Source organism: Equus caballus, chromosome 18 (assembly GCF_041296265.1).
Source record: "Equus caballus isolate H_3958 breed thoroughbred chromosome 18, TB-T2T, whole genome shotgun sequence".
Lineage (NCBI taxonomy): Eukaryota > Metazoa > Chordata > Mammalia > Perissodactyla > Equidae > Equus > Equus caballus.
In genome coordinates, this window is record NC_091701.1 from 18956390 (window position 1) to 18983594 (window position 27205).

At 43.5% G+C, this 27205-nt stretch overlaps 1 protein-coding gene across 5 annotated transcripts in view; it reads left to right on the forward strand.

The window, feature by feature from the left end:
* Positions 1 to 27205, forward strand: part of MGAT5 (alpha-1,6-mannosylglycoprotein 6-beta-N-acetylglucosaminyltransferase) — a 330917-nt gene that overhangs the window by 49674 nt on the left and 254038 nt on the right. The window contains exon 2 of one of the 5 annotated variants that reach the window (XM_070240752.1): positions 23767 to 23851. The exons of 3 other annotated variants lie outside the window; for them this stretch is intronic. The gene's annotated coding sequence lies outside the window, so the exon portion shown is untranslated. Of the gene's footprint in view, positions 1 to 23730; positions 23852 to 27205 lie in introns of all 5 variants that reach the window. One more of the 5 variants, XM_070240753.1, reaches the window with a different exon arrangement.

Genomic DNA, 27205 nt, shown 5'->3' on the forward strand with positions numbered 1-27205 from the left:
TGAGGCCATTTTACTTTGCCTTTCAGGTTTAGAATAATGGATAGACAGCATCTATCGGGCAGACTGAGGCCTCAGGTTAATTAATGTGGGTAAGGCCCATTGACAGGTTTCCAGTCATTTCCTCTTTTACCGTGGCCATTTTCTGGGACCAGAGTCCTGTGTTTTGGCTGTGTTGATGGATGGCTGGTCATTCAGTTAACTCTTTGTTTTGGTCTGAGCCTCAAAGTGTCTTACGGGAATCGGCACTCACAGCTCATAAGTTAGAGGGCCCTCAGAGATTCTACCGCCACCCATTTACTGAGAGACGCCGCCTTGAAAGGAAGGGTAAAGCGGGTTCTGAGCCAGGAGGACTGAGGAGAGCCTGGGTGAGGCAGGAAGGACTGGGGAAGGGGATATGGTAGCCTTGGGAATTTGGCTAAAGAGTTAGGGGACTCTGGGTGCCTGGAGAAACAGAACAGTTTTTAAAAACTCTAAACCATCATGGACTGGTACAATAAAAATAAATTAGTAGGAAAATGAAATTAAAAAACAAGGACGTCCAAAATACAAGCCTTCAATTTTATTATTGAATTTGAAGACACAAAATTCCTCTGTCAAATTGCTATAAACGTTTCCAGAACACTTACCTTCAATTTTGGTATTTACCTCTTCACAGAGTAGAAACACTCTGTGGACTAGTCCCACTCTGTAGACCACCCCCCGCCACTTTGAGTTGCATTGACCTAGGAGATGTGGGCCTCAGCTCTCTTTCTGCCTTCGCATGCTGGGAGGCCCACCCGACCTCTCGGAATCCTGGTTTTTATGCTACCAAGTGGAGGTTGTGTTGGTCTGCATGGCATTGTTCTCCCCGCGACAGGAAACGAGGGAGCAGGAACCGGTGCTGATTCCTGAGTCCCTTGTCCAAATGGGTCTCCTTTTAGAGATCTTTCTGGAAGGGACATTCTGGGGATTATTTCATATACCCCTTTGGCTGCCTTGCCCAAATGTCTGACCAGCTCATTTGAAAGGCACGTGTGCTCATTAGTGACCTTCTGTAACAAATGGACCTCTGTGTGCATGCATGGGTGTGTGTATGTGTCCATATGTGTAGTCATTTTGCCACCCAGTGTAAGTGTTTTTCTAGTTCATAGTTTTAGACTGGTGGTGAGGGTTGGGGTGGTGGGGAAATGACCCCTTTTAAGAATTCATTTAGCAACCAAGACTAAATATGGCCCTGACTTTTTGAACACAGGACCTCCAGAATCACCCTGCAGTAATGTTCATTGGAGCTCTCTGGAGGGGAGGAAATGGATGGAGGAGTCACCATGGCAGGATTTTTTGGCAGGGCCTGGTGGTGGTTAGTGTCACCTTACATTCATACTCCATTGCCTAGAACTTGGTCACATGGCCACACCTACCTGAGAAACGCAATCTTGCTGTGTGTCTGGGGAGAAGAAGAGAACATGGATTCAGTGAGTCTCGAGCATTCCCCACGGCGCCCCCTTCCTCCTGCTTCTCTGATGACTTATCAGAATCTGGTACGCTGTTGCATTCTTCTCTCCAGAAGAACTGGTTGATGCCTCTTTTGTGCCTGCACGTGATTATGGTCAGGCAATACATTTTTGTGCACTGGGGTAAGAAACAATGGAAAGAAGAGAGAATGGAATTTGCCTCAGAATTAACGAACAGCGATTGTGCAGGCTGCTGTGAGCAGCCAGGAATGGCCGATGCTGACTGAGAGAGTCAATTGGCCATGTGCCACAGGCCGCATTTGGATTTTTTTTTTAAATCAAGGTATTTATGAGTTGAGAGTAATGCCTAGTCTTTAAAAAGTGAATAGCAATTGAGCAGAGGGAAACCGTTGGTGCAGGGGGAGCCAGTAGGCTCCCTATTGAAAGGTGGCAGAGGTAATGTAATGTGATAAAAAGCTGAAATAGCTCTAACATTTTTATAAGTACACTTTTTTCCTGCAGCAATGAATCAACAACAACAAAAAACCCCCAACATATCTTTATTTGCTCTCAATCTAGAGAAGCCGGAGAGTTAGAACTGAGAGGTGAGACTGTGGGAGGGACAGGCGTGTGTGTGGCGGGTGTGGTTCCTGGTGGATGAGTTGCCCAGTGTCGCATCCCTCTAGAGGAGTGTTCAGTAGGGTGCTGGTCAGGAGAACGGGACTGGGCATTTTGGACAGAGAACCTACTACAGAAGTTGGGTAGGTAGGTGGTGGAAAAGGTGAGATACCAAAAGGAATATGTGGCAGTCCAGAGATTTGCAGCCACAGGAAGATGTCCCACCCAGTATGGCTGCAGGGGGGATGGGAGTTGCTTATCAGAAACGGGAAGTGGGAAGTGGGGCCGTTGGGAAGAGCTGCATCCATGGAGGAGATGCCCTTGGGCGAATGGAAAGAGGGTGCGAGACCCTGGCTCCTTCCTTGTGCCTGTCTTCCCAGCTTCTGCTGGTGCTTCCCACAGGGCAACCCGAGGTGGAAACCGAGGGAGTTTTGGAAATGTAGTTTCCTCTGATACGTTGCAGAAAGGACAGGTGTGCAGAGAATGGATTGGAGAGCAGAAAGGTGAATGGCTGGCATGGGGAGTGTCACCTCTTGGTGAAAAGGAGATAAATAGATTGAGAGATTGCTTTAGGAAAAAAAATATTATGAGTTTTGATTTCTTTCCTCCGTTTCATTTCCCTCATTTCAGTCCTTCCTCTATGGGTTCTCTATTACCACCTGTGTTCTTTTTTCATAATTCTGTCGTGCTTTTTATATTATACCACGTGATGTTTTATTGACATAGTTGACTCCCCAATAATCAGCGTTTGTCGAGTGCTCACTTTGTGCCAGGACGGCAGTGTTTCTGTGCTTTATCTGTATTAATTCATCGAATTATTAGAGCTGCTCTGGGGCAGGTACAGTTGAACCTCATGATTTGCGGATTCTGTATTTGCAGATTTGCCTACTCGTTAACCTTTACGTGTAATGCTCCCATCAATAGTTGTAGCACCTCTGCGGTCATTCGCAGCTACACACAGAGTGGAGGAAGATTCGAGATGCCTGATCCACGTGTTCCCAGCTGAGATGGAACAAGGCGACTCTGTCCTCTTGTTTCAGGTCTCATAAATGTCCTCTTTGTGATCTAATTTTGTGATCCACTTTTTTTGGCTTTTTTGAGCTTTTTCTTTTTTTTTTTTTGGTGACTTCACTATTGAAAATGGCCCCTAAACATAGTGCTGATGTGCTGTCTAGTGTTCCTACGTGCAAGAAGGCTGTGATGTGCCTTAAGGAGAAAATACACGTGTTAGAAAAGCTGCTTCAAGCATGAGTTAAGTACTGTTGGCTGTGAGTTCAATGTTAATGGATGAACAGCATATATTAAATAAAGTGCCTTAAAACAGGAACACATAAAACATGGTTACGTATTGATCAGTTGACAAAAGTGTTCTGACCAGAGGCTCACAGGAGCCTAGCCTGTGTTTCCCCTAGGAGCGCTGCTTCAGTGCTCGCTAATTCAGTGTTCACCGTGACCTTGTAGAACATAACTGCTGCGAATACTCAACCGTGCTACCATTATCCCCAGCCTGCAGACAGGCACTGAGGCATGTAGAAGTCGAGAAAATTGCCCAGCGTCACCTAGTAGGATCAGAACCCAGGGAGTCTGGCTCCCTGCTCTTCAGTCTTCACTGCTATGCTCTCCTGGTTTTTCTGTACATTACCCTCCATTTCATGAATAAAAACTGGCGGCTTGGGGGTTCTGATTTGCTCAGGCCCCAGGATGAGAACGTGGTGGGACAGAGACTCAAGTCCAGGTTTCCTAACTTTAAACTCCTGGCTCTTGGCACTATCAAGGCAGGCTCCTGAGAGGCCCTCTGGGGACTGGATGCTTGCCTGTGGCTTCCATTCTGATTTGCTTCTTCCTTTCCACTTCAACCTGGAGAAACCATGGAAAATTAGAATTGTGTGTAAAATAAGTGATTCTAAAGGAGAGACAAGGTATATTTTCTTGAACATGATCGTTTATTTCCATGTTTATAGACAATCTTTCATGGGCTGGAATGACCTTTTTGAAAAGATGTTAATTATTTTTCTATTCATTAGGGAAATAATTGAAAATAAATAACAAAATAAAGGAAAAATAATTGAGAGGGCTGGTAGCATTTTCTGAGTGGTATACTCTCTCACCTAAACGTTGTTCCTGCCTTGTCTTTAGTTTCCTTTGGGTATGTAAATTTGTGTGTTTGAATAAGAAATAGGTGCACTTGATATGAATTAAAAATGTACGGAGAAAACAGGCTCCCTTCCGAGGAAGCACTCTGTGCCTGAATGCTAGTGTCCTCTTCCCAAGCTCTTCTGACCTCCCCCCTAGTGACTCGGGGGACACTTGCCACATCTTGGGTGGAGGGTGAGGGAGTATGTTACTGGCATGTAGTGGCTAGAACCCAGGGATGCTGATAGACATTCTACAGTGCACAGAACAGTCCCACAGCAAAGAATCATCCGGCCCAAATAGTCAAGAGTGCTGAAGTTGCCAAACCCTGCTGTCTCCTCAGTGTAATAGGCGAGGACTATCTTAGTGCGTGAAACACAAAAGCTTTTGTGTCTGAGCTTTGACGTTTATTTTGTGTCTTCAGAAGGCTTTTGTTTGTGTCATACTTCTGCGCCTGGCTGTGCTGCAGCTGCCTCCCACGGGTGGGGCAGTGGGAGTGGTCCTTCCCAGGTGCAGCTCCTCTCCAGATGTGGCTGTTAGGGGTGCATCCTCCAAAGAGACTCAAAGCAATAGACCTGACTTCAGCCTGGCTGCTTTTTTGTTGTCACATGTGTGGGCAATCGTAAGCAAAGCCAGTGATAAATCCTTTGTGGAAAAAAACTCTTTGGTGTGTCTAAGTTCTAAATAATTACTGCAATTAATAATAATTGCTACACACACTTTAGGTTAGCACACTTTTTTAATGTATTCTTTAACGAACATTGCATTCTGCGTGGAAGTTAATTTGGAGAACTCCCTGTCATACACTTGGCCCTGACATACATGGACTGAGCCATACATGTCGCTTTGAGGGGAAGCTCCTAACGGTTCAGAATTGTTGGCGCTTGCTTTGGGCGCATCCCAAACCCTTAAGGTACAGCATATTCCTATCCAAATAGAGCTTTGCAATAAACAATGATAGTGCAATTTAAAACAAAGAAGCCAGAACTTGAGTTTCCTCAATTCTGTCACTCTCTCTGACCAGTTGGAGCTTTCATGTGTGATTAAAATTTAAAGCAGTGAAAAAGTGACAACTCCTAGGTGTAATGATTGGTAAGTGCATAGTTTAGTTCATAGAAGAAATATTTTACTGAATTTTAGAAGTAACTTTAAAATTGACACACTTTAAGTGGTTATTTAAAAAAGAAATGATTCAAGAATATGATGGTTGATTGTTGCTGGAAATAATTTTGTCCTATGGAGGAGAGAAGGTTCAATAGTGACGTGCCCTGGGTCCCCCCCTGTGCTCGAGATGCCACTGTGAGGATGATTGACATCTTTAAGAAAAAATGAATGAATGAGAATGCAAACAGGCCCAGTAAAGCAATTAATTATTTCTGTTTGTCTGGTTTCTGTTTTGTGAAACTGGTGCTCTTTCAAATGCCACATAGGATTGAAGTTCTGACCTATTATGGTCTGTGAGAGGAGACAGATTTTGCCCTTCACCCTAATGTTTTAAAACTTTTCATTGATTTATACTTCAAGAACAGTGTACACATTGTTAGTGTACAGCTTTGATGAATTGTCATAGCCTAACACAACTGTGTAAACCTACCCACATCAAGAAACAAAATGTGAACAGTGTCCAGAAGCTACCTGGTGTCCCCTTCTAGTCAAGACCTGCGTTCACCCCAATCCTGAGCACAACCCTTGGCCTGACTCCTCACAGCACGGACCAGTTTTGCCTGTATGTGGATATTACGTAAATGGAATTAATTATACAGTATGTAAAGAGAGGACTGATGTTTAAGCCATCTCTCGATTTTGCTTCTGACTGGAGACATTTGAAATGTTCCAACATGTGGCGGTTAAACATCTTGGCAACTTTCAGCGGTAGATTAACAAAAATTCCCAGTCAGTTTCATGTGTGGCTTCACAATACAAACATTGGCCTTCAAGGTAGTAACATTTAATATGTTTGCTTCTATAGTGAAGAACACAACCGGCCTAATTACGATATCACTTCTTGGGCTTTAGAATTTTATCTGGAAGGCAGATAATTGTATAGAAATTAAGTTGGAGTTTGTGTATCTATTGAAGCTATCCAGTCCATTTGGAGCTAGAATAGTTTATAGGCTTAAAGTGTGGTCAATAAGATGGATACACTGCATAGAAGCTTATAATTGGATTTGGGTTGGAAACCATAACATTGCAGTGCAATCCTACTGCATCAGTGTATTCTATTCAGAGTACCATTTTCTGAGTAGTAAGCATGTCTTGTCTATAGGGAAAGAACGGATGGGATTTTTTTTTTTCCCCTGCTTTATCTCCCCCAACCCACCCTGTACACAGTTGTATATCTTAGTTGCATGTCCTTCTAGTTGTGGGATGTGGGACGCTGCCTCAACATGGCCTGACGAGCGGTACCATGTCCGCACCCAGGATCTGAACCCTGGGCCGCTGCAGTGGAGCGCACGAACTCCACCACTTGGCCACGGAGCCGGCCCCTGGATGGGATGTTTGATAGTTGACGTTTGGGCCACGGGAATCTGAAATTGCCCTTCACGTTATGGGGAAATTCAGCACTCAGTTTGAAGGCCCTTGGGAAGTTGAATGGTTAAATTAACATAAAACTATCGTTTAGAAAAAAGAGCCTCCTCTAACCATCATCCATGGTGAGAATGTGTGCATACTCTCACTCCTGCCTGCACCTGTCAGAGGCTGACTCGTTCACTGTGAGCTGCGGTGGCCGAGTTGGGAGGTTGGTGTGGCCCCTACTGAGGTGTTAGGTGGCCGCAGGCTGCACGGGATGTGAGAAGCGTTTTTCCACGCAGCTTCTGTTGATCCCAACAGACGAAAAGGAATAGTTCTGGCAAAATTGCTGAGTCAGGGATGTTTGTCTCTGGGAAGCTGCTTTTTGCTCACTTAATTTTTTGGTTTGTAAAAAACATTCTCTTTTCCTTTCCCCGTTAGTGGTTTTCTAGCCATCTTCTCTAATACAGGGAAGAATCTTACCTGCCTTATTCTTTGAAACTTATTTGTATCCAGTTGCTAAACCTTTTTTTTTTTTTTTTTTGCATTTTCAAGCCTCGAATAATGTAGGAGAGGCTTGCAAGTAAAAACCAATTCAGGAAATTATGTCTGAGATGGGAATCATCTCATCACTCCTGGGCTTCAGGCTCTTCAAAGTCACTCATCAAGTATAGGGGAGACCTAAGTCCTGCTGTGGCATTCAAGATCCCTGGTCACCTTGTCTCGCCTCCCCTTGCATTCCGGTGTGCAGGGGAATGGTGCCCCTGAGTGTGACTGTTCACTCCCGCTTCTCCTCCATGCACAGGCTCTTCTCCCTGCCGGGAATGCCTTCCTCTGCCATCCTCTTTTCATCTTTCAAGACTCCTTCCAGGGTTTTCTTTTTCAGAGGAGGCTTCTTGATCCTCCTGGATAGGATGAGAGGCATTTCTTCTGTGTTCCTTTGATGCCCTGTGTATATCGCATACTCTTGTGTTTGTGTACCAGTGTGTGCCCAGCATCCATAACAGTGCCCTGCACAGAGTAGGTGCGCAGCAAATACTTGGTGAACCAATGGATGGATTCCACTTTTATATTGTATCCTAACAATTTACTGATGTGTCTGTCTCCCCACTACAGTTTGAGGGCGAGGATCATGCTTGTTCCTTGTCACATACTCAGTGCCTGACAAAGGTACTCAGAAACGTTTGAGTGGAAGGCAGACAAGGCTGGCCTGTGGGGAGAGCATTTTAGAAGCAAGGGAGAGTTTCCCGTGCACCATAATCATTTGTATTAAGTCCTGAGTTCATGAGCAGAATCTTATCCTGTGGCTTTGTGGTCAGGAACAAGGGAATCCCAGAATGCTGTGGGGTAAGAACTGTGCCCTCATACTCCCCTATCCCCACCCCCTCATTTTCCCAATGGGAATGCCTCGGTGTCTGGGAAAGTGTTGGTGGAAGTGTTCCCCTCACAGAGAAAATGCCTGACAGTGATGTTGATTACCATACTGATTGCTGATGCAGGAAAACATCAGTAAAAAGAAAAACTCAAAGAAAAAAAGGGGGCAAGTGTTATGTAAAGGCAATCTTAATTATCATCCTTTAAGGGAAATAACTGTCATTTTTATGTGATTACTGTGCAGCCCAATAAAGGCTCTGTGTGTTGCATGTCTTATTTCATTTCTAAGGTAATTTGGTCTGAGTGCTTACCTGGATTCAGGTACTTGGCCCCTAGAATGATATCGTAGTGGTGTTTTTTCAGTTCCCAATAAAGGAAATTGACTTATGGGAAAGAAAGCTTTCCCAAATTTGAGTGTTTCATTCCTTAACCTACCCAGATCTTTGGCAATCACTTATTTGCCAGTGAGTGGCAGCAGGTCGTGAAATGAATAACCAAAGAAAAAACAAATTGTGTAGGAAAGCAGAGAGATGTGACTTTTTAATATTTTTTGTATTCTTCTGAGATGCCGAGGCCTTGCCCACAGCATGTGCCCTATCCTCCCTGTGGGATTGTTCCTGGTTCAGAAGAAGGAATTGCATGTTGCAGGGTTCCCCGGTGTCCAGGAGCCCGTGATGTTGGGGGCTCTGCCTCCTTCACAAGTTTGAGGAACCCTGGATTAATTATGAATAGAGACAAGTTGCCTGAGGCCCATGGTTCACACTTCATGGCTCCTGCTCCCAACCTGGGAGAAAGAGATCCCAAAACATATTCTTCAACTCTGCCTCTCCCCAAAAGGGAAGGTTGAGCAGATCAACATGGATGGTCTAGGTAAAGCCCGCTATGATTCTAATCTGGAATGTGTAGGTCTTTTGTGGAGTGATAGTCACTCTGAATGGAACACCCTCCACTGGCCTGGGACAAGGGAGATTTGCTCATTCTTCAGGGAAGAAAGGAGACAAGTGAAGACTGAGTTGCCAGAGGACAGCAATTTCCATCAAAAGTTTCACCTGGCTTGGAAGCTCTTGTGTGTAAAGAGCCAGTCAATCTGTTATGCTTGACAATGCCACCTCAGGACATTCCCTTTCCCAGGCCTGAGGTTAGTAAGCTCTGTTAGTCACCATGATCCTGTCCTTGGTGTCACTACCCTTGACCAAAGAAAAGGAGAGAAGTTGCCTTTGACCACTGTGAAAGCCTTGAAGGCAGCTTTGGGGTGAGATTCTGGGCAAGGGTAAGGTTCTCTCCCTCCCTCTCCCCTTCCCCCATCAGTGATGAGATCCCCACTTCCCATTCAGGCCTGAATTCCACTGAGGGGGCTCAGTACTCCCCTGGCCAGGCCGGAAGACCTTTCAGTCACTGATCCCTCACACTAAGGCCTGGGGGCTGACACCGTGTTTTCCCCACCAGCAGTTTTTGAAAGGACAAAGCATTGAAGCTTAAGCATTGAGGTAGGCCGAAAGATGGCCAGTCTTGTCTGTCTCCCCTACTTGATTGCAAGAAGCCCCCAGACCCAGGGACTGCCTGTTGGGCTCATTGTGTTCCCCAAGGCCAACCCTGCAGTCGCTACATAGGAGGAACTCAGTGAGCAGTGGCCGAGTCTGTGCAAGAAAGGAGAGCGCTGGAGACGTTTTCTGCCTACTCGGAAATTCTGTCCACTCATTGACTCATGGAGGGGATTTGGAGTGGCATCTCTACTTACTTCACAATTTGGGTAAATTTATCAACCAAGAAGCGCTTTGGGGCCTTTTGTGTAAATATTGGGTTGTTAAGTGATTTTGTAGGGAGTTCTTGTCCTCTTAGGATCAGAATAACAGCGTAAGTTACTCGGAGCAATTGGCCCAGTTGGATGGAAGATGTTGCATTTTGAGCTTTCAGACAAAAAGTACTGAACCAGGCATAGGTTGTCCCTGACAGGTAGTGTGGATAGCTTGGATGCACAAGATTGTGGGTCATGAGTTTGATGGCATCATCAGTGTCATTCATTCTTTCATTTGAAATGTATTTATTGAGCGCCTACTCTGTGCCCAGCACCATTCTAGGCACTGAGGATATAGTGGTGAATAAGATGGAGAAATAGGTAACTCATATGTCAGGTAGAGATGAGGGTGCAGAAGAATCAAGTAGGACAAGGGATACAGAGAGTGTGTTGGGTGCCGTGTTAGATAGGGTGGCCCAGGAGGCTGCTCCAGAGAGTGATGTTTGCATGGAGACTTGAATGACGAGAGAGTTAAGGCAGTATCTAAGTGAAGAGAGCTCCAGAAGGAGGAAGTGGCACGTCTAGGAGGCTGAGGCAGGAATAAACTTGCCCCAGCATGAACTCGTGTAGGTGGAGTGAAGGAGAACAAGGAGCTGAGTTTGGAGGGCGAGTAGCTGGAACACGGAGAGCCTTGCTGGCCAGGGTACAGAGTTTGGGTTTATTCTGATTGTGATGGATGTGTTTGAGGGATTTGAGCATGGAGGTGACCAGAGTGATTTAGAAAGGTCATTTGGCTTGTGTGGAGAACTGGCTGTAAGGGACAAGGGTGGAAGCAAAGATAACAGGTAGGAATGACAGTTGTCCAGTGTAAGGTGATGGTGGCATAGACTCAGGTGAGTGGAGGGAGATAGTCAGAAGAGGTTGGCTACCTCAGTTCAGAATGATCTCGCCCCTCTCTGTCTTCATCTCCCACTACCTTTCTCATGATTGATTTCACTCCAGCCACACATGTCGTCTTGAACTTCCCCCAGAACTGCACTCACTCTTTTTTTTTTTTATGTCACTTGTCATTTCCTGAAATTAAACACATGTACACATGTGCACATACCCACACTCACTCGCTGCTTCTTTGACTTTCTCTCCTGCTGGCATGGAAGTGCTGTGATGGCAGGCAGGGACTTTCTCATATTTATTGCTGAGTCTCCAGTGCCTAGAATGCTGTCCGGCGTGGAGTAGATGCTCAAAACATTTACTGAAGGAGTGTGTGAAATGGAAGGACAACCAACTGATGTCCCTAGTACATAATTTCTGTTTGACAAATTACCTCCATGATGGCCTGAGGTTTTAATTACAGTGCTAAACACATTGAAAACATCGAACTGTAATACCAATTTAATGTAAATGAAGAAGTATTTAACACTTCAGAGTTGAAATAATAGGAAAAAAAAGAGGGGAAAGGGGATTTGTGTCAACCATAGAAAGGTTCTGCCTGCTCTGAGGGAGATGATAACGAAAAGGACCAGTTTTGAATCTGTTCATTTATTGCAGTTACATTTGTCACTTTTGTTTACATCTAGTATCATCCAGCTGTTAGTTTGTGTTTTGTTGGTAAAAACTTTCAGGGAAATAGTTCATCTTCCCCAGTGCTATCTGTGTTCTCAAAATTAGTTTTCCTGAGCTACAGTCAAAGCTGAATAATTCTGTCATCAGAAAGCACACATTCTTCCCCAAAGAAATCATAATGTGACCATTCTAAGGATAGAGAATAGAAGTAAGTGGGGATGAAGAGGAGGAGTGACCTATGGGCCCTTGGAGGGGTGGGTGGCTAGCAGCCATGGCTTTTCCTGTAGACCTGTGGCTGAGGGGTGACCTCTAGAAACAGAGGAGCTTGTTTTGAATCCTGGAACCTCTACCATGTGACCTTGGACAAGTTCCTTTACCACTCTGTGCCTCAGTGCTCTCATCTATAAAATGGGAAAAAAATAGTACCTACCCTATGAGGTTGCTATGAGGATTCGGTGAATTAATACATGTGGAAGGTCTTAGAACAATGTCTGGAATAGCAATTACTCATAACATGTCAGTGATTATTATTGAATGGGGGGAACTTTCTAGTCATTAACAGTTGACATAAATTTTAGTGGGTAAGTTATTTTATTTGGACCTGGGTATTGAACAACGCTTGAGTCGACTGGAAATGTGCCTGAGGAGGAGTGTTCTGAAACCAAGTGGTGTGCTGCAATACACTTCTGATGCTAACCGCCTGGGATTGATGCAAAGCCCATAAATTAAAGGGTATGGTCCCCAACAAGAGTGCCCCCACTTCAGATGTCAGCTGCAAGTGGGATCCTTAGTCGACCAACACTTCTGACTAGCTACTGATCTGAGGGGTTCCCATGACTCCCTCAGGTTCGATAATTCACTAGAATGACTCACAGAACTCAGGAAAGTGCTACAATTATGATTACAGTTTTATTTTAAAGAAGATAAATCAGGACCATCCAAATGAAGAGACACATAGAGCAAGGTCTGAGGGGGTTCCAAATGCTGAGCTTCCATGTCCTCTCCCTGTGGGATTAAGGTGTGTCACCTTCCTGGCACATCAGCGTATTCACCAACCAAGAACCTCCACTGAGTTTGGTGTCCAGAGTTTTTATTGGGGTTTCATTCCATAGGCTTGATTGATTGAATCGTTGGCCATGTGGATGAACTCAATCCCCAGCCCCCTGCTTTCCTCAAGATTGAGCTGGCTCAAAGCCCCAACTATCTAATCACAGGGTTGGTCTTTCTGGTGATCAGCCCCCAGTCTGAGTCTCCTGGTCTTTTAACATAAACTTAGGTGTGATCCAAGGGGCTCATGAATAACAAAGATACTTCTCTTACTCGAGAGATTCCAAAGATTTAGAGTCTCCCTTTCGGGGACCAAAGATAAAGACCAGTCACGTTCTTCATCGTACAATAGGAGGTTATATTCAAGATAGCAAGATACAAGATGGTGGCCTGGGAAGGGAGCCCAGCTCTTTTGTTGTCTTGTTGGGCTTCCAGTGTCAGGTTGGGCTATGATTAGGCAGTAACATGTGATTAGCCTTGACAGCTCTAGCTTTCTTTTCTTTAGAACAACTTTATTTTGTCTCAGGGTGATTAAGCTGTCTTTTGGGATTTTATTAAATAAGTCACAAAGACAACATTTCTAAATTTGAGTCTTTCAAAAATGTGGTTTTGAAATTATTCTGTGATACTATGTGAGTACAGTGAATTGCTGAATGGACAGACAGAAGCTGTCTTTCTGGCTCCCACAGGTACCCTTCTCAATAAGTGTGCCTTAAATCTGGATGGACATGGAGTGCTGGCTTGTGGATGGGCAGTCTTTCTGTTTTCTGCATCCACTGTTCTTGACCACTGACCCCTGACCCCTGAGGTCTGGTGAACTGCAGGATTGTGGTCAGACCTTTCCTGTGGTTGTCCGTTATTCTCAGTAGTCATGAGTCAGTGCTCACCTGAGTTTCCTATTTGTTTTTTGATTCTGGTAACAAGTGTGGTTTTTTATAGTCCATCTCTTTGATTTTCTCTTTTTTCTTAGTGTTTCAGATTGCTCACTTGTGTGAACATTGCAGTTCAGGTTATTCCCTGCCATTAAAGATTAAGTATTTCCGGAGACTTTTTCTTCTTTTCTTAAGCATTTGTACCTGCCTCACCCTCCAACTTCTTGGAGTAGCACTACCTGAAGGGTTTATGAGGATCTGATTATGGCCCAAGTGGCTGAAGTACCCTAACTAGATACAAAGCTCATAGGAGGCTGTTTGCTTCCAAAGGCTTTTTATTATTATTATTATTGTGGTGAAATATATATAACAAATTTATCATTTATCAAGTGTACAGTGTAGTGGCATTAAGTGCATCCACATTGCTGAGTAACCATCATCACCATCCATCTCCACAACTTTTTCATCTTCCCAGCTGAAACTCTGTACCCATTAAACAACAACTCCCCAGCCCCTCATTCCATCCCTGCTGGAACCACTATTCTTCTTTCTGCCTCTATGACTTAACCTATTCTAGGTACCTCACATAAGTGGAATCATATAATATTTGTCTTTTTGTGTCTGGCTTCTTTCACTTAGGCTAATGACTTCAAGGTTCATCCATCTTGTAGCATGGGACAGAATTTCCTTCTTTTTTAAGGCTGAATAATACTCCCTTGCATGTGTATACCACATTTTGTTTATCCATTCATCCATTGATAGACACTGGGTTGCTGCCACCTTTTGGTTCTTGTGAATAATACTGCTGTGAACATGGGTGTGCAAGTATCTGTTCCAGTCCTTACTTTCAGTTCTTTGGGGTGTATACCCAGAAGTAGAATTCTTGGATCTCAAATCTTTTTTTATTCAGCAAAACAAATAAGCCCGTTCTATTTTATGTGATTATTGTGACGAAGCAAATAGTGACAGGCCAAAGTAATGATAAGTGACCCAAGCTAACAGTCTACTTTCAGATACGGTTTGCTAAAACAGGGCTGTGTCTATCACTTATGGGACCACGCCACAAATGGTGATGTTGAAATTGTGAATAAAGGTTGGAGTATGATTGGCAGGATATATTTCCAGTGATCTCTCCACCAGTTGTTAACCTTATCCCTTCCTCTTGTCCTTCCAGATAGTTCCCCATGTGGTTGTATTGCATAGTGGTTAACAGCCTGGACTCTGGAACCAGATTACTTGGGTTCAAATGCCAGCTCCTCCAATTACCAGCGGGGCAAATTGCCTCATCTCCCTGTGCCTCATTCTCCTCATCCACATAGTGGGGTTAAGAATATAGCCTGACTTCAAACATGTAAATCACCTGGTACATAGTAAGTGCCTAGTAAATGTGGGTTTTATTAGCAGGAGTCATTTGCACCTATCTGATTGGCAAATAATTTTTTTAAGTGACAAGAAAACATAGATAATAGACACTTTGGTGAGAGTGAGGGTATATGGGCATTCTTATACCCTGCTGGTGCGGGGTATAAATTGGTATAACTTTTCTGAAAGAAAATGTGGGAATATTACTGTGTCAGAAGCATAAAAGTCCTCTGATTTGGTAATTCATTTATTCTAAGGAAATATCTGAAATTGCAAACTTAGGAGTGAAAGACAGTTTATTGTGTTATTTTTTAATGTAGAAAAATTGGGAGAAAAATAAATGCCTAATACTGTGGGATGGTTTAAGTAACATATGTGTATGCAGTGGAGTACTATTTAGCTGTTAAGTTGTGGTTGAAAAACACTTATGAGAAAGTGTTTAAAATGTGTTAAGATACAAAGAGCAGGCTGTAGGAAAGCAGGTATAGTATTATTTTTGTGATACACATATATGTAAATTTACACACGTGTGTGTGTGTGAAATATAGCAAAATCTTACCCGTACGTATCTGCAGGTGGTGGGATGACAAATGATGTTTTAAAAATTCTTTGTGATTTTCTGGTTATTTGGCAATGAGCAAATTTTTGGCATTGAGCACGTATTATGCGTCTATTAGAGGAAAAGGCAGTAACTTCACTTGGAAAAAGAAGAACTGGTTGGTTATGTGAGGTTCAAAGAAAGCAAGCCCCAGAGGGAGAACTCTGCAGAATGGACCTTTCTTTTGGGGGTTCCTGGCACCCAGTAATTGGCTGGCCTTGTGCCCGGGCTGTGGTGCACCTGCCCCCAGAGTGCATCTACCCAGCCAGACTCCAGAGTCTCAGCTTGAATGTGACCCCCTGAAGTCTTTTGGCATCAGTGGATGCAGGGCAGTCTCTCCTCTCTTCCATGCCCAAAGTCCTCGTGGTTTCTTAAACAGTTTCTAGCTGAGACACTGGGGTGTGCTGGGATTCCTCAATGTTGGGAGGGCGTCATTTAATCAAGCACCTTGAAAGCTGGCTTGTGCTGGATCCCATTTTTGGATCCCATTTTCCAGTCTCGTTAAAGTCTTCCCGGCATGCCTAGCACAGACTTTTATGTCCTTGTAGTTTTCTGCATAAAAGGTAAAAATAAACTTGCTTGCCGCTCAGAATCGATCCTAAGCAATACATCCTCTGCTGGACACGGGTGCCAGATGGCGCTGCACCGCCTACCGGGTTAATGAGGAGGCATTTGCCGGGAACCTTGAGTTGCTCTTGAATCGTTCTGTGCACCTTAAACACGGAAGTCTGCCAGTGGCAATTTGCATTTGTCTCTCTTTCCTCCCTCTTTTGATTTTAGGAAGGAGAAAGAGGTGACACTGGCTGGAAAAATTTCCTATGAGTTGAATTAGTTTTATTGTTAGTGTAGCCGCCCCTGACACAGGAAGGGTTAATAATCACTGGAAAAAGCTTGCCAACAAACTGTGACCCGGAGGTGAGAAGGCCGGTTAGCCAATGACGGGTAAGACCCCCTGGGGGGCAACCTAAGCCAGGCGGCGGCCGCCCGGGGGCACAGATGGAGAAACGATATCGATATCGGGAGCAAGAGGGACCGTTGCCTAAGAGACCTTGCCTGCTTTGAGATAAAAATATAGGAGCACAGCAACAACATGATAATATCAAAACAGAGGCCAAGAGAGGGCTCCTTGAGAAATCACTAAGAATTCTTGGCATTCGCTAATTACTTCATCCAGAACACCTGTGTATGTTTAACAGATGTAAGCTATGTATATATTGAAACGCTGGTTATAATAAACTCAGAGTGGCCATCAGCCCTCTCCGCTTCTATCCTGATGTGTACATTGGATTGCGACACCGACAGTTAGTATAACAATTTTCTCCCTAATTAACTGTCTCCCTAAATAAACATATTTGTGCCAACTTCTGGGAAAAGTAAATTTCTTCTCAGAGCTGTCTGCAGTGGTAGCTTTAAAATACAGCGCTCTTTTGGGTTAGGTGGAGCAGGATGTGTGTAGGTATTAGGGTGAAGGGGGCCAGAAAAAATGGTGCTCGTGGCTATAATATCACTTCCTTTACCATGTTCCACATGCATCTTGTGTCACTCACTTTGCAACCTTGGGCGATAACAAGGAGGCAGGTAGTAGAATATTACTTCTTATGTCCACCCAGTAGTTGGTCAGCAGCTTGAAGGTAAGATGTCTGTTTGGGTGCTGTGCAGTAATAATAAATGTTCGAATCAATCTAATCTTTTGCTCACAAGCTATGAAATCATGATGGGGAGACGTTTAGAATCCAAGAATTTTGGTCTTGCCAACATGAATTCTTTCCCTCCCCCTGAGGTGTAGGTCCCTCAGGCTGCACATGGAGCATAGAGTTTTGTTCCAGTCATTTAAGCAGGTTCTGGAATCCTGCATCCTTTACGAGGCCTTTCTAGCCATAGGAGTGTTCCTCAAGTCTGCCCTCACTTTCCTCACTGGTTGAGGCCCTAGTGGAATATCTTCTATGAGCTTTTATGCCTCTCCTTGATATTAGATGATATTTTGTGGTTCAGGTGACCCATGCTACCACAAGAACATCACTTCAGGAAGCCAGTAAAGTGTTGAAGTTAGGAGCTGTTTACCAATATCCAGGAGTCTTTTTCCGTGTGGTCTGAGTGGGTTGCTCAGGCTCTTAAGGTCCAGCAGTATTTTATCAGTGACTGTGGCTGTGAAAGTCACATGTCTATTTTATTTTCGTGGCCTCTGATCTCAAATGTCCCAAGAACATGGTTGGCATTAGTGTTGGAAGTAATGGTGGTTGTCAACCTCTGGGACTGAAGCACCCTTTGGAATATTCCTGTCAATGATTTGGATTCCTTCAGGTTCCCAAACCAATGGCTCATTTCTTACCCATTCAAGCAGGTGACTTGAATCTGAATTAGCAGATCACCGGGTGTACTAGAATTGAATCCTTGTTAATCTTCAACAAATTTCATACTATCATTGTTGTTAACAATTTTCTCATCAGTGATACTTTTTTTTGTTTTTGAAAGATTGGCACCTGAGCTAACATCTGTTGCCAATCTATTTTTTTGTTCTTCTCCCCAAAGCCCCCCAGTACATAGTTGTATATTCTAGTTGTGAGTGGCATCATTTTTAAACTTGACTTAGAAAAAAGTTTCAAGTATGAATTTCCTGTTCTGGAGAAGGATTTATCTTTTCAAAGTTTCTGAAATAGCCTTTTGATTTTAGTCTAGGCATTGTGTATAACAATTCTTTTTTATCCACTTAAGTTAGAGTATAATTTTTCTAGAAGTTACCCTAGAAATTACAGAGGGAAGAAAGATCCAGACATTTTAATCATGGAGTCAGAATTGTCCCATAATACCCTGTTCTTGTCCCCAATATGGGATGTAGCATGCGGTTTTATAATTTATGTATATAGACCTTTGTTCCCTTCACTAACTATGAACTCCTTGTGGGATGGGTTTCCTTTTGCCTCATTCCTTTTCTTAATTCCTAGTACCTACTGGATTAAGTGAGTCTCATCATAAAGTCTATTGTCTTTTCTGTATTTGATGCCTGGGCTGTGTGTGTGTGTTTGGGGAAGAATTTCTGAATGGGTTGGAGGATCTTTTTTCCGGAGTTGGTTTTATTTGTGAAGACTATATTAAGGAGTGGCTTTTATTCTGTGAGCTGAGCTGGAGAAGACCCTGAGTTCGATCCTTGAGGACTGGGGATTCCAGGCTTTGCTGTGCCCATAATTGGCTTGTGTTTTCCAGCAAGTCACTTAATATATCTGGGCATTTAGAACAAATGGTCCTGAAGGTCCTTCCACCTTTAAAATGCTGTGAATTTAAGAATAAAATAGACCTGCTTTACTTTTTGAGAATTCCAGGCTAAGAGGTTAAGATGTTCCTCATGGAATAAAAAATAACTGCTCCCAGCTTGTCATTTGGGGTAGTTCCCCTTAAACTCCTGTTTAGTACTCTGGGCGTGGTCTTCTTTCATAGAATTTTCTCATTGCTTTTTGTTAGACACTTGTTTAGTCTCTGTGCCAAGCTATAAGCAAGTAGCAGAAGTGGAAATTTCCACTGAGCATAGGATTGGTTCAGATTTGCCTTGTGTTTGGGAATTGTGACCCATGACCTATCCTTGGTGTTTGAAAGATTATTTTTTTCCCCTTGTCTTTTAAAAGAGAAGACTTTAGGCTCTTGCTTCTGGTGCTCAAGTCCTAGCATGGGAGGTGTGTATGTAATTTTTTTTTTCTTCAGATCTTAAGGTAAAAAAAAAAATCTATATGGTTTTAAGAAGGGAGCTTCTTAAAACATTATTTATTGTATATGTGTTTTCTCTTTGATTCAACGTAGGATCTATTTTCAAAGCAAAATGATTGTTTAAAAAAATGATAGTTGAGATTTCTTAGTGCTCTAGCTAATTGTAATTGTTTTTCCATTAAGGGCAGCTCCTAATAAATGGTAGTTAATGCTTCTAAGTGTCATGGATCTTTAACTCCACCTTTATCCTTTAAAGGCTTTATCTTCTATCTTAACAGACTAAGGTTAATATTTAAGGGGAATACTTGTGTTTACTGGGGTTACAAGGAGATCTTAAGTCATAGGCTTTGCCTTTGAATTTTCAATTATTTTAAAAATTATGCTCAAGATAACACAGTTAATTCAACAATTTCATTGATTAGCTTACCAAACATTTATTGCATTCTTACTGTGCCAGGTACTGAGATGCATGCACTGGAGGGGGGTGGGGTAGCAAGGATACGAAGATTAATAAGCAGTTCTTGCCATCAAGAACCCAGCCGACTCAAGGGTTAACAGGTGTATATACTGAAATATACTTCAGTCCATTTTTTAAAAGTCCTCCAAGCCCTTAGGAGTTGGGACATTTTTGCATATGAACTTGGCTATGATGTTGAGGAATTTTCTAGGTCAGGAAGGGCCTTCCAGGCAGAGGGAACAGCATTAGCATTGGGGAAGTGATGCTAGACTTGTTCCAGAAATTGTGAATAAGTTACATGGTAATTATTGGTAGAAAATTCACTTCAAAAGGAAGATTGAGACATTGATTGACAAAAAGAGGAAAGCTTGTATTTTTAGGTGGGTATAGCATTTAAAATTTGAAGTTTGGGATTAGGGGAAAATTTTTGAGTCTCTTGGTATAACTTGATATCCTTTGGAGTCAAAGATGATCAAGTCTGACATACTGTTATGTGGAGGAGGGACAGGAAGGTGTGAAAGTATTGCTTCTTGATGAGTAGTTCTTATATTCCATGTAGGAAAGAAAACCCTTGTTTTAGGAAACACTTGCAGCTGCTATAACAGAAACCTCAAAACAATAGTGACTTAAACAAGACAGAGTGTGGTTTTCTTTCATGTTAAAGTTGGCTAGAATGGCACTTCTGCTGAAGTCTAAGGGGCCCAGCCTCCTTCCATCCGGTTGCTCTGCCATCTCCACTTGCTTTCCTTTGCACAGCTCCAGATAAGGGAGGAGAAAGGACAAGGAGAGATGATGATCCAGAAGTTGCATGTATTTCTTGTGCTCATAGCCCGTTGGGCAGAATTTGATCCCATTGCCACCTACTGCAGGAACTGCCTGTACTCTGCTCAATGTCCGATTCCACAGAAGATGGGGAGGATGGCTTTGGGGTAACAGTAGCAGTCAAACATAGCCCTATTTGGAGCTTGTCAACTATGGCTGAAGCCAGTGGTAACTAGAAATAAAAGTTTCTTTAAACCCTGAGTAACCAAGAAGGGTAGCCACAGCCTACTCTCTTCGAGTTCTTTATATTGAAGAATGAACAGATTTTATCTCTGTCTGCCTCTTCAGACTCACTGAGCCTATTAACTAGCCTCAAGCTGTCATCCATGAGCTTCAGATGTTCTACTGGACATGCATACTTCTTGCTCTCAAGGTCTGCCTAGCTCTGAAGATTTCTAGCATTCTGACCCAGCATTCTTTAGAACTGCCAAGCAACTGGCAGCAATGCCTAAGAAGTTTGCTGGAGGATGCCTTTTGCTCTTGAGTCCAGCTGGATGTGAGGCTTGGCGGTCTTGGGCCATCTGGACTCCCTCCAAAGTGGCTGAGTTAATAAGATCTCTTGGGCGTTTTGGTACACACAGCCTGTGGACCTGGAGTTCGTTTGTGGTGTGGGTGAGCACAGTCAGCCCACCCTTGCCATGCTTCTAATAGCAGCTGCTACTGGGCCTGGTTCGTGATCAGAATCACCTGGAGGAGGGGCCCGTTAAACTTGTGGGTGCTTGCGATCCACCATAGTTGACCAACTAAAGAGGATTCATAGGGGAGTGCCCAGGAATTGACATTTAAGCTAACCTCCTCCACGTGGGTTTGATGGTGGGCCGGGTTTGGGAACCACTGCTTTTGTAACCTTTCTCTTACTACTTCTAACTCTTGGTAACTGCATCACATTTCCCCTTCCATTGAGAGGTTTATATTACAGCTTAACTTGTAAATCTTAGGCGCTGGGCTGTTTCTGACACTCAGTAAGTATGAAAGAGACAAAAGTTTATTTTCTGAATGAATGGCATTTGTGTGCAGCTCCCCGGCTCCCTTGAAATGTATCCTCATGGCGTATTAAATTGTCTTAAAACATTTTGGTTAACAGAAGGTAAAAATTAGCACACCAGGAAATGTTGCATGTGTATCATTTCAGAGAAATTAAATACTTTCATATCTTCCAAAACTGGTGATAGATTTTGAAAGTAAACATGAAATTCCATTCTGGAGGTTTTTTTGCTAAGCCAGTGTTTCTTAGGGAAAGATTTGACTAAATTCATTGAGTAGTAAATTCCCTTCCTTTCTTAATTGTGCATCTTTGCCTCCCATCCTGCCCCTCTCACTGGAGGGCACTATGTTTTCCAGCTTCCTGATAGGACTCAGAAGCTTGTGCATCTGGTAAGACAAAATATTCCAGAATGTGGCTGGAGTCTCGGAGTGAGTCAGGGCATATGTGGTCAAAGCTGTGGGACCCACTGTTGACTGAAAACCTTTTTCCTTTTTGTGCCACCTGTGGACTGTTGGGCTGTTCTCTGATGGGAGTTGGCGTTTCAGGGCTGGCTGCTGGCGGCAGCTGTGTTTTGTTAACTTACTCCATTTTCTTTTTTTCTAAAAACAGTGGCCCGTACCTTGTTCTTCCATTCACTCTGTGGGGATGGAGCACTAAATCTCTGTTTAGAAAAACATAATTTTTACTGTGTTCTGCGTGCTGGTCCAACAACTCTTTGACGTCAATGTCCTGTGATTTTCCCTGACTGTTTGATCACTGAAATATTCATTCTGTGGTTTTGTTCTTCTAGTCATTCAGGATTTTCTTCTTAGGGTTGACCTAGAATCCTTTGCTTTTTTTTCCCTCCACCTTTATTGTTGGAATCTTCAGCTTTGGGAAGGTTACCCAGAAATCTTTTGCTTGCAAAATGGCTCTGCATAATGGCTAGTACCCGTCGTTGCTCATTAGTCTTGTTCGTGTGTGAGGGAAGCAGGTGTTGATTGGGTACCAGCTAGGTGCTCTGGGTGGAAGTGGAGCAGATGGGAGGATGGAACGTGATCCTTGCCTGCAAGGAGCTTCAGTCCGACAAAAATAACACTTCATGTGCAATTAGACTCTTAAAGCCTTTGACTAGAAGTATCTTTCTGGAATACCTGAGGATTTATTTTCTGTCTCAGGTCAACTTCTTGGAAATTAAAAATTGATTACAGGAGGCTGGCTTGGTGGCACCGTGGTTGAGTTTCCACACTCTGCTTTGGTGGCCCTGGGTTCACGGGTTCTGATCCTGGGTGCGGACCTACACACTGCTCATCAAGCCATGCTGTGGTGGCATTCCATACACAAAATAGAGGGAGATGAGCACAGATATTAGCTCAGGGCTAATCTTCCTCAGCAAAAAGGGGAAGATTGGCAACAGATGTTAGCTCAGGGCCAATCTTCCTCACAAAAAAAGAATTGATTACGTAGTCCTTTGCTGATAGCAATGTCTTTTATTTGCACAATGATGCCTATTTTAGCTTTCCCTGCTACGCTCCAAAGAAGGCTGTGAAGGTCACAGCTTTGGGGAAGTATTCCAGAAATATTTGGATGACTGACCTTGGTGAGGACACTAGTCACTAATAGTCATGCTTGAAGGGTTTCAACAGATTTTCTGCCAAAGGAATGTAGCCTTCGTCCTGGATGCTTTGAACAGGGCTGTTTGGAGGTCACCTGACATTGTCTTCCTTTGTGAGTTCTTCTGGAAATTTCTCATCTCTGCAGTGATGCTGTCTTTGTAGGGGCACAGCTGTTCTTTCTGCACCATGGCAGGAAGTGGTACCACTGGTCTCGTTTTCTTTTCTCTATTTAGCTACCCTTTGTCCTTCACCCCCTAAATGTAATCAGATAAATCCAGTTTGGTGGAGGTCAAGTGTCTTTTGGTGTCACCTCTCTTAGCTATTAGCCTTTCTCCATTTATCCATTCATTCAAGGACTAATTGAGCACTTTCTGTGCACCAAGCCCTGTTCTCATCACAAGGATACAGTGGTGGACAAAACATGTAAGTTCTCTCTTCTCATGGAGCTTGTATTCTGGTAGACAAAATAAACAGAACAATTTCAGATAGTTACACGCCTGTGAAGGAAAGGGAGAGTTAAGGGGAGCGTACATTTCATAAAATGATCAGGACAACCTGATCCCCTACTTTGGAGTTGTGAGTTGAACAATGAGGCGACAGCTGTGGAAAGAACTTGCCAGACAGAGGAGAAAGCATGCACAAAGACCTTGTGAGACCAGAGTGAAATTGGCATTTTTGGTGGTGGGGGAAATGGGATAAAGTGATGTTGGTGAGGCAGCAGAAGGCCAGATCGTCATAGTCTGTATATAGTCAGGGTAAGGCATTGCGAATTTCCCTTAAGTGTAGTGGGAATCATTGGAGTGAAAAGGGCAGCCCTGGGAAGGCCAGGTGAATGGCCTCACATTTCCGTTGGTGCCAGTAATCTGAGTATTTACTCTTACGTGGACATTGGAGATCCAAGGGCCAGGTTATAAGTTTTATTTCCTTCCTAGAAGTGACATGCCATGCCATCTTCGCTACCTTCATAGATTCGTCCCACATGGTGGAGGCCTTCATCTGCTGCAGCAGAAGTGTCCGTGGTGATTATCTGGACTCGTGGAGGTGCTGTGGAAGGCAAGTTCGGGCCACTCTGGCTGCCACTCTGTCCCTGTGTTGCTTTTAACTAATGCTCCTTTCTGCCTCTTGCTGGTGTAGTGAGAGGAAAGGGAAATAAATAAAGTGTGCCTAGAGCAAATCATTGTTATCCATATTCCGAGCACTATGGCTGTCTTTCTGTACCTCCTTGTCCTTTTCCTTCCCTTTTTGGAGCTGTGTCTAGAGTTTTCTATCTCCTCCTCTGATGTTCCTGTAAGTTATTACAGGGCTCATAAACTCTTAAAGGTCATGTGTTGTATAGCATAATAAAATGTACATCCATGGACTTGGTGACACCAGTGCCTGGGTTTTCAATAAGTTGCTTTGATTTTCAAGCACAAATGAAAAGAATGGATTTACACTTCAGTTTTGGGGAGCTTATCTGTTGTGTTTATTTGTTTAACTACCTTTATTAAAGGCTCGCTTTGTGCCCAATCTTAGTCCTGGTGCTGTTTCCTACAAGTGGAGGGGATGTGGTCTTGGCCCGCGTAGGTCCTCTCTCATCTAGTTGAGGCAGGTTGACGTGTGAAGCAAGAGGTACAGTGAAGTGTTAAGTGATAATGTAAAGGTTGGTCCAGGGGTCAGTGAGGGCACCAAAGAGGGGGTTGTCTGCTCTCTTTGAGCTGGTGGAGTGGAAGGTGGGATATGGTAATCCTCTCTTATGCTTGGGCCATAATAAGTGAATTATTTTTCTCTGTCCCTTCCACTTGAAAAGCCTCTTTCTTTTTGTATTCTTTATATTAGGGAACAGCAGATAGAAAAGATGGGATGATGGGGGCAGGAGGAAGAGAAGACAGTCAAATGCCCCTTTCATGCCTCAGGAGGCCCTTCGGAAAAGAAGTTAACATTTTCTGCCATGCCCAGTCAACCTATGACAGCTCCAGTCAGGGTGAAACAATTTTTATGATTTGTCTTTGGATCCTTTTCTCCTTTTGCCTTTGGGGTGACCTGTGCTTGTCAGATTCCCCCGAGGCGGGTGTTATTGTCGGGTGAGGCAACAGCTGCACAATGCTAATGAGAAAACAGAATGGTTGTTTGAGGTGGCCTTGGTGGCTGCCAGGCGCCAGCATCTTTATCTGCCTGACACACTGTTCAGAAGGCCATGCTCCCCATACCAAGTGCGCTGCTGCTTTTTTCTTCTTTTTTTTAGATTAATATGAGAACAGTGCCGATCCGTCCCTCCAGAAGCTGCTCATTAGCACTCAGGCTGAAACCGCTCCATGCTAATAGATAGTTTGCTGTCTGTAGTACTGCCAGCAGCTGGGTATGGTTGCTAAACTAATTATTTTCCTTTCTATGATTATTAATACAATAATTGATTGATACTAATGAACACATGCAACTAGTTGTATAGCAACACTATTATTATTGAGTACCTTTGAAACCACCCAACCCAAGAGCTTGGACTTGCCAGTAATCTGCATCTGTCTGTGTTCCTCTTCTCTTCCCTGCCCTGCCTCCTGTCCCAGCAACCACTAGCCAGAATTTTTTGTTTGCTGTTCTCTGGGTCGGCTTCTCTACCTTGTGGCTGGTCCAGACAGAGCTCAGTATGGATAGGAGTGCTGCTGTAGGCATCCACCTCTGGCTGCCAGCCTCTATAACCCAGCTCACTTTTTTTTCTTTTGTTGTATATGGGTGAGTGGGTAGGTGGGGAATGTCCTTAGGGAGCTCCCCTATTTGTGAGATTAGCCAAACGTCTCAGAGGAGCCGTAGCCAGGATCTTTTTTAGTCAAACTTAATCCTATAAGGCCCATTGTCTCCTTTCATAACAATTACTTTGCGAAGCTCTTTGCCATCCTGAATGCAAGTCATAGATAATATAATCCACCAGCACACAATTAAAAAAAAAATCAATACAATTTCTTAACTAATGTGAAAGAGAAATGAAAGTAATGCAGAGTGAAATAGGTATTTCATTATCTGAATGCTTGGGCCCACCCGTACTAAGACAAGAGGAAGTAGTCAGATAGATCCCCTGCACCTATTGGTAAAACCCCCTTAAATGTCACAACTCCAGATAGAGGGTTGATTTGGTGACTCATATTCCAGAAGTGTGTTTGTCATCTGTGATGCACTTTTCTTTTAGTGGTTAATAACGCTTGTGGTAAAGTTCAGAACAAAACAAAGTGTATTCTTGGCTCATTGTACATAATAGTTGCATTCTGGGAAAAGTTAGGATATGTTAAAACTATGCAAAAAGTCATTTGTCCTCAGATGTTCTCCTGTAATGGGTCTTAATCGCCACAGCAGGTCAGAATGCCCTGGGGTGTCATTGATACGGCCAGTTTCTGGGCTCTACCCCGGGTGATTGAGCAGGTGTGGGATGGGGCTCTGGGATCTACATTTTTAATGAGCATCCAAGGTTATTCCAATGCACTTAGTGGGTCCTGGGACAAACTTGGAGACAAACTGTTTGAAACTCAGTCTTTATACAGTCTGAGTGCTCTCTGAAGGATGCTCTAGGAATAGAGAGAAGTCAGAGCCTGCTTATCTTACTATTTGTTAAGAACAACTGGTCTTTCAGGTAAGCTAAGGATCAGACACAGGAGGAATGATCAGATTTTTGGTGAGTCCTATAAGGTACTCCACGATTCTTGCGTTTAAAAAATGAGTTTTCAAACAGCTCAGAGATACCCAGGGTTTTATGAAGCATGAAAGAATGGGGAGGCTGAGTGGTGGTCTGGAGAAGGGTAGGACTAATCTGGACTCTTATCTGCCATCTCATTGCTGCTTTTGACCTTAAGCAAGTTACTCCACCTCTTTAGAGCCACTTTATCACTCTCAAGGGCCCAAGGCATTTTGAGTTTAGTAGAGCCCTTCTTCTGTTAGAAAACTTCTGGAAATTATATTTTATGACTGCATCTTGGGTGGATTATATTCAGTTTTTTCTTCTGATTTTAAAGGAATGAAAGCATTTTTGTGGCCCCTGAAGTGTCATGGGCGCTGCCTCATGGGGAGGTCGGCCCTGCACCTTTCTGAACATACATTTTTTCACCTGAAAAATGAGAGAATAGTTACTTTGCAGGTGTGTTGTAGGCGTTACTGATATGAGCAAAACCCTGTTGCATTTTCACTATCTGGCTCACATACAACTCCAGTTTGTGCCAAGGGGAAGCATTCCATGTAAGATCGAGCCTTTGTACAGGACTTATGAAAGGATCAGACTTGCCCTTTTATTGCTTAATTTTTCTTAATTAATCGTGTTGTTTACATGGAGATTCTTTTCCCTCCTAATCTTCCTTCTCATTCTTGCCAGCACTCATTTCACGTATCTTTGTGATTCCCACCATCTGTTGGGTCTGACACCCCTCCCACCCCTTTGGGAGGATCTGT